This window comes from Mus pahari, chromosome 14 (assembly GCF_900095145.1).
Source record: "Mus pahari chromosome 14, PAHARI_EIJ_v1.1, whole genome shotgun sequence".
Classification (NCBI taxonomy): domain Eukaryota; kingdom Metazoa; phylum Chordata; class Mammalia; order Rodentia; family Muridae; genus Mus; species Mus pahari.
In genome coordinates, this window is record NC_034603.1 from 33,232,073 (window position 1) to 33,242,692 (window position 10,620).

Below are 10,620 nucleotides of genomic sequence, written 5' to 3' on the forward strand. Positions count from 1 at the left end.
GAGAGAGAGAGAGAGAGAGAGAGAGAGAGAGAGAGAGAGAGAGAGAGAGAGAAAGAGAGAGAACGATATGTTTCAGCTTATACTATATAATACTGAATGAATATTTTCAAACTAAAAAGATTCCTATCTTTTTCCAGTTCAGGATAACTTTCTTTCAGTTCTTTGGCCATTTTTTTTTTAATATTCTGACCTCTCAGGAATTCTTGTTACATACAACACCGACATCTGGGTCGTTCTTTCTGTATTTCTCATCTTCATAATCCTTTATCATGTTTGTCTCTTATACTCCCAGTTATGGGAAGACGTCTTGTACCATAATTAAATTATTCCATTTTATTTGAAATCCATTGCTCTGTACAACATTCATTTCATTTTAAAAGGTAACTGCCATTTTAAAATTGCTAGTAAACATTTTCTGAAGCCATTCCTGCCTTTATTGGACATATTTTATAAATGTGGACTCTTCCTTAATTGTCTTGAGTATGTTTCGGAGAGATCAGGTTGCCCACAATTGTTCCAATAACTGCTATTGAAATAATGGGCCATTCCTGTCCACTAATAGATCAGGTTCCTTTGGAAGATTGTTGAGGATTTTGGCCTTGTCGCTGCCCCACCCGTGATCATTCTTACAGATAAATACCTGTCCAGTGTTGGGAGATGAGACGTGTTCTGCGATGGTCCAGTTTTCATTACTGTAATGAAAAATTCCCAGGCAGCATAACATTATAAAGAAGGATGGCTTATATAGCTCAGAGTTCTAGAGAGCTAAGAGCCCTATCAGCTTCACTCTGGTGAGGACCTCATGGTAGATGGCAGAATCATGGGCAAGAATGCCAATCAGGAACTTTTCTAAGTCTTCATAGAGCAGTGTGGAGTCTGGGACTGAAATTGCTTCTTTCTTTTTTTTTTTTTTTAATTTATTTGTTTATTTATTTATTTATTTATTTATTAGTTTTTCGAGACTGAAATTGCTTCTTATGTGTCAGCTTGTATGGCTGGTTGGTATGAGAGGCTCTGTGCTCCAGGACTAGTGAGTCCAGTTCCATGGTGCAAAAGGGTGGCCATATTTTCAGAATTCCACCACCTTGAGGTTTTTTGTTACAGAGAATGAATGAGAGAATGGAGCAGAGAGAAAAATCCAATGCAGATGAGAATGAAGGTCAGAGACTGGGGGCTAAGTCTTCAGAGAAGACGAGCATATAGACACCCTTATATAAGGAACAAAGCACGCTATTCCCCCCCCCCACCGGCCCCCAAAGTATTGCCTGGGTCCCAGTTTCACCATCTTAGAGAGCTGTGAGAGTGTGGACCTGGGGCTCTTCACATATAGAACCACAAAACTAGTTCCTTTAATTCCTCTGACACAGTCACGGTTGATTTGACTGTTCATTCTGTTCTTTCCTAATTACATAAAAATTTTCTCAATCAATCAAAAGGGTCACTGGGTGGTACTGATTCGGTTTTCCCAAAAGAATTATAATTCAGGCAGGCCTCTTGATTATGTTTAAAACTGGGCAAACAATTGACCTTTAAGTAATTGATGTGTTGGAGTTATGTGAGAACATTTGTAGCAAAACACTGCCTGTAGGATGGCTACATAAATATTTGTGTCTCAGACTTACCCTTGGCTCAGTCTGTGATCACCGAGGTTTTCTGAGGCCATGCTCTGTGCGATAAGGTGATTGACAACACTGGCTGATTCCAATGCAAGCCGCACAGGCAGCAGCATATGGAGGGAATCCTTCCCTCAAGAGCTGCTTACAGAAGCATCTGTAACTTGGGCCCTGAGGAGTCAAAGAGTAATCAAGTACAGCCTCTGCTCTCAAGCAAGTGGTATGAGCTTGGAGACGTTACTTTCCTTCCTTGAGCCCCAGTCTCCTTGCCTATAAAATATGATTACTAAACCCTGACTGACTATTTTCAAATTTCACCCAGGATCCTGAAAAGGAAAGTTTAAAAGCATGCTAACAGGAAGTCCTAGGTCTCTGCTAACATAACAATATGGCTTTTCTCTGGTCTGGCTCTTACAGATAGGAGGGCTCTCCTCTTTGGACATGGGCATCTTTGGTCTACCTTATATCCAAGCCTGTGCTCTAGGAAAGTGTCACTTCCTGTCTCTCTCTCCTTCCCTACATTCCTGCCCAGTGGTGTCATGGCTTCTGTATGCCACTGTGATTATGGGAAAGAAAAATATGACTGAGTCGTAGCATCAAGGAGGGTGGACCCTGTTCGTCAGCCTGTACCGATTTACTATATTAAATCCCACACACTGCACATGTTTGGAACATAAATTTTAGAGACCACTATGGCCAGACTGTTTAGTGTCTCCCGAAGGTCCGCATGTTCAAGAACACTAGGGCGGTGACTTTAGGAGATGGGGGAACTTTTGAGAAGGTAGACTCTTATAGAGGACTCAGATCACAGGGAAGAAGGCCTTCAAAGGGGAATATGGGATCCAGACAACTTCCTTTTCTGCCCTTTCACATCCTGGTCAAGTGGTGAATAGTTACCCTGCTGTAACCAGTGGCCTCACCAGAGGTCCAAATCAATAGTCAAGCAGGGTCTAGTTGATCATGGGCTAAAACTTCTAAATCTGGGTGAGTTAGAATTAGACTTATCTTTGCAAACAAGTGGCTAATGTAAAGATCCACTCCCGGAATCACCAGATACATTTAACCAATGAGTTTCTTAAGAGAATTAGATTGACCTGAAGAGGTTGGAGCAGGCAAGACCCATTACCTTTCATGAGGTCACCTGTTGGCACTATCAGAAGTGCTCATGTGTGCCAGATCCTTCTTCATGTGTGCCAGATCCCTCTGTGAGAAGCATCCTGAGTTCTCAAATGACTGAACTTTGCAGTTGCAGAAAAGGCAACAGATGTGTAATAATAACCTGTTCAAAGTTACGGGGTCTGCTTGACAGTAAGGCTCAGCTCTGTTTGCTCTGTCCATGTGTCTCAGCATTGTCTCTGCTTAGTTTACAGAAGGGAAGGAGCTACAGGAGCTGAGCTTCTGGGGTGGGAATACTTTTGGCACTTGCTAGTCTTTGAACTGCCTGTCAGCATTGCTTTACCCAGGAACAGGTCTGCCCTTGGAGAGGTGGTGGACATTGGAAAGAGATGAGATTAAAACACTTGGATTCCTATCCTTTTCTTTATTAGTTTTCTGTGTGCCTTTGGCTAGACCATCCTAACCCCATCTTTGTTTCCTCCCGGGAGAAGTGAGGGCATGGTTGAATGGGTTTCACGCTCAAGAGCGGTGAAGACGCAAGGCAGTCCCGGCATGTCATTGTAGTTTGTGTCTTCTCAATGGCAGCTCTGTGGATTGACATAGTCCCCTGGAGAGGAAGAAGGGGCTGGCACCATTCTTAGTTCCCCTCTGCCCATTAGCTGGCAAATCTTCAGAACAGAAATGCCTTTTTGCGCAGCTGTTAATCCAAACACACTTTGAAAAGGGGTGCCTGTTGCCAAAACTTTATATTTATCCCAAGAAAAATTAGAAACTATTTTTGGATTATCTGCACACGACTCGCCTGCCTCGCTGCAGATAAATTGCAATTGCATGTGTGGAAACTTGGTGCTGGACAGCACACAGGTCACACCTTGCCCCACAGCTCTCTATCTGTGCTCATGGAGGCTCTGAGTGCCCACTCTTCCCTAGCAACCTCACTCAGTATACATGCAGTATACATGCAGTATACATGCAGTATACATGCAGATCCAGGCCTAGGTTCTAGCTCCCAGGCTCTCCCACTCTGTAGCTCTGGGCAAGAATCATTAACTTCTCCTGAGCTTCACTTGGAATATGTGAAAGATGGGGAGATGTAACAACTAATTTTGAGGTGTTTGTCAGGAATAACTAGAATAACTAGCCACCATGTCTCTTCCTTTTCCACGTATGTTTTTGCCTAAAAAAAATAAAAAATGAAATCTTAAAAAAAAAAAAATGAAATCTTAATCCATGTTTAAGGAGGTAGCTAGAGAAATGAGGGAAATATGGACAGATTTACCTCAATCCTTAGCATGTTTTAATCAGAGGGAGAAGTAGCTATGGCAGCAAGCGTCTGTTTGCCTGTCTATCATTGCTGTAGAGAACAGCTAGGGCATGAGGAAACACATAGTGGTCTCAGTGTGAATGGTAGATACCCAAGCACCTCTATTTAAACCTTGCAGGACACCAGCTCAGTGAGTGTGGAGCTGGGCTGCATGGGAATACCAGTGTGTGACACTGCTCTGGGTACATCTGTTTCTGCTTTGAAAAATCTTGCAGCTTGGGAAATAGAATTTTTGTTTGTTTTTGTGTTTGTTTTTTTTGTTTTGTTTTGTTTTGTTTTTGGATCTTTTGTCACAGTACCTGGATTTTTCTGTTACAACTATTCACCCAGACCTATTATTAAAAGCACCTGCTGGCCAGAAAAATACCATAGAAGAGAATGAACGGAAAATATAAGTCAGATGCACGCATCCATCTTGAATATATACAGCAAGGAAATTGTTTCTGGATCTGGCAGACAGAGGCTGGGGGAGGAGGAGGACGGCTGTTGTTGTTGAGGTCCTAGTATCTCTAAATGGCTTTGACAGGTGCTAAGAAAGAAGATGGGCACATCTCACAATTACTAGGACTACAGCTTGGTTGACCAACCCTCAGGTATGCATTTACTCTACCCTACGAGGAAGGTTTATACCCTCTGTTCATCTTCCTGTTTTCCCCACATTCTAGAATACTGATCTTCGTTTCCTACTATTTACGAATCTCTGGACTCTGAGAAAATAAGATTCTGTTAACGAGACACAAACAGCTGGAGTCCCTTGGGCAGCAGAGATAAAGCTCCCGGTGCTGATAATGAGATACTGTGTCTGAATGAGCTGTGGATTCCCGAGTCCTTGGCTGACAGACGCTGCGGCCTGGCTCCTGATAATTTGCCCCTCAGGGCTTCCTTCTAGGCTGAAAGGAGAAGCAAAGCAGGCTCCCACTCCCTAATTGTGCCTAATCATAGATGTTTAGAAACAGCTAACAGAGAAGACCTCACACACTATGGTATTACCAAGAAGTGGCAAGTGGACTCCGCATCAGTCAAATGGTCAAGAGCGTTGATGTATCTGAAAGCTGATGACCAACCGCACTGCTTGGGCAAAAGACAGAAAGAAGGAAGCAGCAAGAGCGGCTTCTTACTACTTCATGAGGCTTCAAGTCTGGCCATGAAAAGTTGCGTTGTTTCTCCTTCAGTCTGCTGGCAGGTGTCTGAAACAGGAGTGGGGCTAAGACTATGACCTAAACACCTACTATTTGCTGACCACTAGGCTGAGGTTTTACCCTTCACCGTAGCCCAGAGAGAGGAGGCACTATCGTCATCTTACAGCAAAGGCAAACAGAGACCCTGGAGCTAGGACTGTTGCCCAGTCTCACACTTTTAGTAAACTGTAGGACTGAGCCTCAAACTCAGTGTGTTTATCATGTACATCTTTTCAACTGACATGATGTCTCCCTATTTTGGGGCTGCTGTCCCTGATAGAGATAACCTTGGGTTGAGGTGGGAAAGGCTTACTGGGAACGGCTGAGGAACACTTCCCTCAGGAGTGACTACGGCAGGAGCCTGAGTTGAAGGAGCTCCTCCCCCCCCCCCAGTAGCTTAGCAGGTTCTAGCAGTTTGCCTTGGGACAAATTTTGTGAGTTTCCAAACCCTTCAGCTATCGAGATACATACTGTAATGCAACAGAAAGTTGTGTAAGCTAATGCAAAAAAGAATCTATGCTAAAAAAAAAAAAACATTAAAATTTAAATACCATAAAAAAATCTAGTACACTATGTGTTCAACTTATTCCCTTCATGCTGATCCTGATCTCATTCTTGATCTTTATATAGTATTTTAATATTTTATCATTTATCATCATTTTTTTGCACGAAAAGTTTCAAATCTTCCATTAAAATCTTAACCACCTTGTTTCCTGAGATTTCGGGTGCTCCCTTACATTTTACATCTGGGGAACATATTACTGGTTTCATGCCTGCGTTCCAGGAGCCCCAGAGCAAAGAGGGTCTTTTGGAGTCACCTTGTTCTAAGCAATGAGGCCAGGCTCCCACAGTCTCCATTCTCTAAGACAAGCTCTTGGAGATCCTTGTTCCTGGGGAGAGGATGTCAATCCTGGGTTGGGTATAACCCAATGCATTGGGGTTTCCAGGACTCCCAGCAACTGGGTTCTTTGAGAGTTCCCAATGCTATATCTACCACACTCTCCAACCGAATGAGAGTCCTGGAGTCCAGAAGTTTCTGGACTGTGTGGCTTTCTCTGAACTAGGGATGAGAACTCCTATCGATGGAAACCAACATGAGATACAGTGCCCACAACATACACATTGCCTTCATCACACGGTCCTGTCAAGGATGATGCTGAAATCATAGAATTCCCATGCAATATTACAAGTTGTTTCCATATGCAGCTTCTCCCCTCTGCAAAAGGCACCACTGGTAAGGCTAGACTCTCCTGGCTTAGCCAAAACATCTAGTTTTCAACAGTAACGTGAATAAAGTGTCTGAATTCAGCTGGCCATGGTGGTGCATACCTCTAATTCAAACATTTAGAATACCGAGTGGGTAGAATCAAGAGTTCAAGGCCAGTTCAGGCCACATTGTGACATCTTCACTTCCCCAAAATAAACAAGGTATCAAAACCAAAAGTATCTCAATCCATCAGCATCAGCCTCCAGCTTCACCATGTAGATCCCCAGTGGTAGCAAACCCTACACATGGGATTTTTCTCCATGGTGTCTCATGGGACTGTAGAAACATTTTATGCTAACTTGAAAACTCAGAAACATTTCTCTTGAAACTTCTCAGCTGGAACAAAAACCAGAGGGAAGAAGCAGGCTCCAGTGCCCTGAGTGTGTCAGGAACAGGGTGAAGACTAGAGCTCGGCTCTTGGAGACTCCACTGCTGAAGGCACCACACCCAAGAGAGGCAGGGTCTAAGATCCCAGAACTCACGGTTTTGAGGTCTAGGTTGTAAGGACTGACTTGCTGGGCAATAGAGATGGCCCATCATATGTCCATAAACATAAGGAATAGGCAAACAGTATAGAGCAGGGGGATGTGGGCAGTGGGCATTGATGTGACTGAGCTCTGCCCACCTTTGCAATCCCTCAGGCATATCTGTCACCATAGGGACAGGCTTCTGAGCCTGATTGCTTTGGTTGACGTTTCCTCTCTTCTTGGTGTTAGGGTATTGAGCGTGGATGGATTTTTAACCCCTCTGCCATTCACTTCTTCAGAGAAGGCAATAACACTGACTACACAAGGTTGAAAGAGTTACCATGTGAGATGTTTTGAGCAGTACCCACACAAAGGTGCTTATACCAGATGCTTCCCCGGTCCCCCTGGGCCCTCCTCCTGTTCCCCTCTTCCCCTTCTGTCTTTCCTTCTTTGTTCTCCTTCTCTTTTCTACAGTGGATGCTACTCAAAGCTAAAGTTAAATAGTAAAGTTGACAGACAAGTCTCAATGTATTATTTAAAGCACAACATCCTTTGTGTTTAATTTAAATTTTTTTGGGGGGGGTAATGTTCTATATTCTCCTTCAATTGTTTCTCTTTGCTTGTTTATGGCCCTCCAGTGAGATTTTTTCCCATGGCCATGGAGCTTCAAATAGAAAACCTGGTTCCTCCGCTTGACTTCTGTTCTCATTACCTCATCAAGTCTCCATCAGCACGCAGTGGGCTCTAAAGCTATCTCGATTGGACTTAACCATGGCATGGCTACATACACAGAGAGACCCTCAGGCTGGAGTAAAGGTTTCTGTTTTCTGAGAAATCTTAATGTTCGTTCTTCAGGAGAGTAGGGAGAAGTTCTTTTTATAAAAAGTTATTTTTGCCTGAGGGACACACCATTTCCACAAATAATGAGGATCCTCTAAATGTCACAGGAGACAGACAAACTCAAGGCTGAGAGACAGTATGTCTTTCCTCTCCCATTCTGAATCCAGCTTAGTTCTGAAACTAACACTTGCTTCTCTGTGGGAGCGCTTACTACATAGACACGTTGAAAAGGTTCCTTGTGCAGAGCTACCTTGCACAAGGATGTCCTGGGGTGGTCATCACTGCACTGGAACTCTTCGAAAAATTTTCTATGCATCATAGGTCCATGCTATGTCATGGAGATGCACCTATAGACAAATTTCACCATTTCCATATTTCCCTTAGCACCCACCTTTCCAGGCAGGTGTGTGTGCCTTAAATTCTGTCCTGTACACAATTACAGAGATCCTGGGATATCTGAGTGTGAGAGCTAAAAACATGGGGGTGGGGGCAGGTGAAAGTCTGTTCTGTAAGACGCTCATTTCCCTTCAAAGGTGAATTTAGGACACTGTACCATTATTTGACATACAGCTTCAGTTTTCGTTTCTTCCTCCCATCTGAGGAAAACAAACTTAACTATCACTGTAAGTATAAAAACTTGTTTATTTTTGTTTATGGAAAACACATTCTTTTCTAAATGCGGATTCCTTTGTATGTCTATTGGTAAGCAAACTTTCATAAAGGCTCTTATATCTAAGACAGGGAATTCTGGGGAACTGGCAGCTTTGGAAGATGCAACAAGGCTCCCTCTTGTCACTATCAGCGAGACAGGTCATGGCGTTTTCCTAAAATAGACACCCCATGCCTTTTGCATGGCTAAAAGGGAAGTGCTCCATTCCCTAGCTCTGGACAGTAATACATACTTGATGGGTTGCGTTTGACTTCTGTGAATCCTTGCTGAAAAGCAGGGTACCATCTTATTTCCCTATATTGACCACTCCATGCCTGTGGGTTCTGCATCCAAAAATTCAAGCAACCATGCAGGAAAAACATTTGGAGAAAAATTATGTGGCTTGTGACTAAGCATGGTGGTATCATGGCACCCAGAGAATGGGTGCAGAGTGACTGCTTGAAGTTAGAGGCCAGCCTGATAGACAAAGGAATTTCTAGGTTATCTAAGGTTAAAGACTGAGACACTAGCAAGCAGATAAACAAAGAATCAAATCTAACTAAAATCAGGCAAACCTGAAAAGATTCGTTTCTGTCCTGAACATGTTCAGATCTTGCCCCATATTTTCCTACAAGTAATGCAATATATAATGATTTGCGTGGCATTTATTTATTTATTTATTTAGGTATTAGCAGTAATATGGAGACCATGTAAAGAAATGGGAGGATGCTCTATGAATGTCTGTGCCATTGTATTTGATAGACAGGAGCATCTGTGTATTTTGTAATCTGTGGGGGTTCCTGGTGCTAATCCCACAGATGCTGAGAGACCTGGGAACTTAGACTGCAAAGCTGACTGATAGTAACTGTCTGTGACAGTGAGATAATCTTGCAAATGGGAGCCACATATTGGAAGTGGTTAAAAAAAAAATGTTAAGAGTCTGGATCCCTGAAGCTACCACGCCTTCACCACGCTGGCACCCAGCTGCCACCCTCTGGACTCTCTGTTTATTATTATTTTACTATTCTCAGTGTGTTTTAGTTCAACAACAATAACAGCCAGATTCTAACAAATGTACTGTTCTCTTGCCACACCTGCACAAGTTCTGGCTCTTGGCTTGATTGAACAGGTCACTTTGGCTCTAAGGCTGTATTGAAACTGTCACCAGGGTTTGTCTTCCTGTATCAGGCATTCCAGGCAGGATACGGCATCGGTGACTTACAGGTCATTAGCTTGGTGGAAAGTTCCAGTTAATGTAGTTTAAGATGCTGCTTCCACAAGGTTCAGGGGAACTTCAAAGCTCTGTGTTTGGTCCACCAGCTCTCAACCTGTCCCTACCTGGCTTATTGAGTAATGGATCCAGACAGCCTTGGCTCCTCCCTCTGCAATAAATATTCTAGCTATGAGAGGCATTCACACATTTTTCTTTCGATTATCACCAACTCTTATGGCTACTTGACTTTTCTGCAGTAAAAAACAAATAAAACATTTGGATGAAGCCAGGTCTGCTACAAATGAAAAAAAATTTTTTTCTCTTCCCTTGAATGTTTTTCTAGTGACTCCTTCTGGAATGTTATTTTGAACTTGCAAAGGTTCTTTAAAAAAAAAAATGTGTATTTCTTTTAAGCATCCCCTGAGAAAGTCAGATTTAAACTTAGCAAAAGCACTGGCTTTTTAAAAGCACTTTCTTAAAATAGTGGCTGTCAATCTTGGTGGGAAATCTTTAGGTGCCCCTAATGGCCAGAAATAGAAATGTTAATGGAAATGCCATTTGCAAAGACAGTGGTAAGGGACCCAATCAGAAAACACAGGAAGCTACAAGTTCTTCCAGAGTCATTCTGAGCCCCAGACAGGGAAAAATAAAAAATGAAAACAAAACCAAAACACCCGCAGAAGAGAATAAGGGGGCAGAGGATTCTAATACTGATTACAGGGGGCCAGCCTCTGAGCGTGTGCATTAACATATCACTGAAGTCATGACTACTCTCTAGCCCTTAATGGGGCAGCCTTATCTTTCAAAGATTCCAAATGGCGTTAAATGAACCAATCCTGGTAGATCTGGTGAGGTGTGACTTGGGTATACTATGATAGGGCTTCTTCTTTTCCCTGGCAAAAGTGATCAAATTTGCATGTAAGTTGTTAAAGCCATTGTACATGTAAGCGACA

General features: G+C 42.9%; 1 long non-coding RNA gene across 1 annotated transcript in view; it reads left to right on the forward strand.

Moving 5' to 3' along the window:
• LOC115065383 overlaps positions 1-5,697 on the forward strand; it is a 9,915-nt gene extending 4,218 nt beyond the window's left edge. Inside the window, exon 4 of the long non-coding RNA XR_003845179.1 lies at positions 4,719-5,697. This is a non-coding gene — a long non-coding RNA (uncharacterized LOC115065383). The remainder of the gene's footprint in view (positions 1-4,718) is intronic.
• The last annotated feature ends 4,923 nt before the right edge of the window (positions 5,698-10,620 follow it).